The sequence below is a fragment of the Physeter macrocephalus genome, chromosome 12, assembly GCF_002837175.3.
Source record: "Physeter macrocephalus isolate SW-GA chromosome 12, ASM283717v5, whole genome shotgun sequence".
NCBI lineage: Eukaryota > Metazoa > Chordata > Mammalia > Artiodactyla > Physeteridae > Physeter > Physeter macrocephalus.
In genome coordinates, this window is record NC_041225.1 from 84,612,039 (window position 1) to 84,615,840 (window position 3,802).

Consider the following 3,802-nt stretch of genomic DNA (forward strand, 5'->3'; position numbering starts at 1 on the left):
AGTGACTAATTGGCGAATGTGTTTGCTATCACTGAAGCAGAGTTAGTTGCCTCAACTCCCTACCAAGGTGGACTCAGCCTCGTGGCAGATGTCTGGAGTCTTAATTGGCTGCTGGGAGGAGAAGGGGGCAGCTATAGTTACCCTCTCCCTACTTTAGTGGACATGGGTCCAGGGGGCACTCAGGGGAGCCAGAGCCATCTCACAGAGCCCTCACTGTTAGGGCCTGAGAGCAGGGGAAGGAGGGGGAGGGGGCCTGGGTCTGCTTGGCGGCCTATCTCCGCCTGCCCGCATGTAACCTTCTCTGGCATGCCCCCTTTGCCTTTCCCTCTACTGCCCTCTCCTCTTCCCCAGAAAGTCTAAAGCGGACAGCACCTTCAGGGATATTTATAGCAAATCTCTCTGGTAGTTCCTTTCTGCTTCCTCCTCAATCAAGCCCTGGTTGAATAGTTACCCAAAATGCCAAGCTGGGGCTTGCTGCTGCCAGTTTTTTGTTAACTTCCGTTTTTCTCTCTTAGAGTGTTTACAGAAGGCCTGTGTGTCAAAAGTCAGCTCTGTGGCAGGAGGCAGAAGCAGGGTCGGGTGCCCACGAAGGCAGTATTTCCCAAGCAGCCATGGATATTATCTTACCAAGTTAGCTCAGAGGGAGGACTGTGACCCGGGAAGGGGGAGCAATTTGTCCCCCATCACTTAGAGCCAGGACTAGAACTCAGGTCTCTGAACCTAGAACCCAGCAGAGTATAATTTTCCTTGCAGAATTTTGATGCTCAAGAGCAGGAACCCCAGAACCCCAGGCAGGTAATGAAGAAGAGGACAGCCAGGGTCAGAATTACGAAGAAACAATGATTTCCCAAATGCAAGGATGCCCAAACAGAATGACTTTGGGGAACTGCAAGAGACTAGCAGTCTTTGCACTGGTGAGGCTGGTGGGAACAGACCCTGAAGGGTCTGGAAACTCTGCTGAGAAGTTTGGATTTTCTTTTGTAGACCACGGGTAGAGGTGAGACTTGATGGCCTTTAAGCAGGGGAGTGATGTGGTCAGATTGGAATCCTCAGGTGGCCAGGCCAAGCAAGGTGGCCAGAGGACTCGGCAGTGGACAGCTTCTCCGGTGGTGACTGCCTATTTATATGTTTGGCTGGGTGCTGCCTTTTCGCAGATGATAGGCCCAGCGATGCTGGACCATATGTGGTTCACTACTTGGGGTAGCCGGGGGCGGGGTGTGTGTGTGTGTGTGTGTGTATATATCCACCTGTGTGAGGTGGATTCAGCTCACAAACCTCAAGCCTTTGGCAAACAGGTGACAGAGAATAAGTAACTGCTCTACGGGTGAACCCAAGAATGGTGACCCACTGCCCAAACTGCTGGCTGGGGTGGGGCATGTGGTGGTGATGTGTGTGTGTCTGTTGAGTGGGGCAAGGGAAGGGACTGGGGGTTGGGGGGAGACCAGCCTTCTAAATATGGGGGACAACTCCAGGGGCTATGACACCACAGGTGTTTGTCAACCTGTTTAGTCTCCTCCAGACTGTGGCAGTGGCGGTGGCCTAACAGCTGGTGGCAGGAATGATAGGGCTATGACAAGCAACTGCAGGGGGGGCGCTCATCCATTTCCAGTCCTCCATCCAGAAGAGGATGAGACCTGCTCAAGCTGCCCCAAAGAGAAAGGGGAGGAGTCTTGAAGTGCAAGTCCCCATAAGAGAGGGGACAAAGTGAATCTAACTCTAGTAGTCAAACTGGCCTGGGACCTGATAGTCACTGCTCCAATGCCCTCTTCTATTTACAGTCTTTTTACACCTGTAGCTTTTATTTTTAGCTTTCTGTTGCTTCCTTATTACTCTGCCTTTAGTGAGATTCCTTGCAAAAACAACAAAACAACAAAAAACCTTTCCCCCAGTTCTCCCCACTCAAGTCACTGTCCTATTTCTTTCTCTCCTTTGTACCACGTATTTGAGCCATCTATACTCCTGTCTCCATTCCTCAGCCCCCAGGCCCTCCCCTCCTGCTGCAGTCCGGCTTCTCCCCATATTTCTGAAATTCTGCTCCCTAAGGATACTCATGACATTGAAATTGTCTTCTCCAGTATCCCCTTTAATCTCTAAAATGAACGGGGGGAAAGGGAGTAAAAAAAAAAAAACTATTAGAAATTAGATTTCAGTTTTTTATCTTAACTGTTAACATTTAAGTTTTAAGTTTTTAATGTTTTCTAATATACATATTTAGAATTATGCTTTATATTATGTATATAGTTTATAAAAAAGCATGACTATAGACATATACATAATTTATAAATAAATGAGCATGTAATAAGCGTATATGCTAAAGACTTTTTACAGAAGGGGTACACTTTAAGAAAATGTTTGGAGACAACTGGTTTTCAAGATAAAGCTTAAACCCTTATTTTGGCATTCAAAGCTGTTTATAATTTAGCCTCAAATGATTCTGCGGCTTCCTCCACCTCCCCTTCCCTCCCTTTACCAAGTAACATGCTCTAACTACAATGGGCTATTACACATCTCCCAACTGAACCAAAACTTCAAGTTTTAGTTCAAATCTATGTTTGCACATAGATGTTCAATCAAACCTGTTAAACCTCACAATTGCTGCATTATTGTCATTCCATTGGCCTTGAAACTTTCCTCCTTGACTACTCTCAAGGGTGCTATCCTGGTTTTTCTTCTGCTGCTTTGACTATTCCTTCTTCATTGGCTGCTTCCTCCATATTTATTCCACAAATACTTATTGAGCCCCTGCTGTATGCCAGGTATGGTGACAGGCACTAGAGATACAGTGAACAATTTGACTAGGTCCCTTTACCCCCAGCTTATACCCCAAAGCTCAATCTCTAGCCCTCTCCTCTTGTTACCTGTCTCCCTGTAGCTCTGATTTCCCTTCAGAGTTTGTCTCCTATTTCAAGCTACTTGTTGAATATTTCTGCCTGCAAATACTTCAGTCACCATGTCTGAATTCACTGCTCCCCTTCCTTACAGCTCTTTCTCTGGCCTTCTCATGCAGTTTCAGTCTCTCTTGCATTGGTCCCTTTCTACATGCATTTCTATTGATACCGCTTCCCAACCAATATTAGAACCTACTTACCTGAGGTAGTTTTCTAACTGCTGTTCCTGCCTTTATTCTCTCCAAGTTGCCATTCTTCCCATCCTATCCTATCCATCCTTGCTGCCTAAATCATTATTTTACATACTATTGCCGGCTTTGCCTTTTAAGGGGTGGGGATGGGGTTTGAGGAAAATTTGAGGCCTACTTTTTATAGGGTATCGGAACCACTTCCCCCAGCAAGTTTCAAGGATATCTGACAAACCATTCGACGTGGTGTTTGAGGGTCCAACCTAATTATCCCCTCCTGCTCTATTCTACACAAACTTGATTTGTGCTCGTTATTTCCAGAAGACATCAAACCCATTGCTGGGTCTTCACACTAGTGTCTCCCTTACCTATCCTGGCCCCTCAAGACAACTGTCTTCTCTCAGCTTATCATTTAGTACACATTGCTTTCTTTCAATATTTCTCTGCCCAAAGACATTGGGGGCAGAAATGGGCCTTTGGCTTTTTGCAATCTAAAGTATATTGAAGTTTACTGTTATAAGCACTGTTCTGTTTTACACACGCTTTTTTTTTCTTTCACAAGCTCAGATGTGTACTTCTACACCTCCATTTTATACAGAACTTAAGTAATTTGCCCAAGGCCACAGTGGCAGAATTCAAATTTAAATTCAGGGGCTTCCCTGGTGGCGCAGTGGTTGAGAGTCCGCCTGCCGATGCAGGGGACACGGGTTCGTGCCCCGGTCCGGG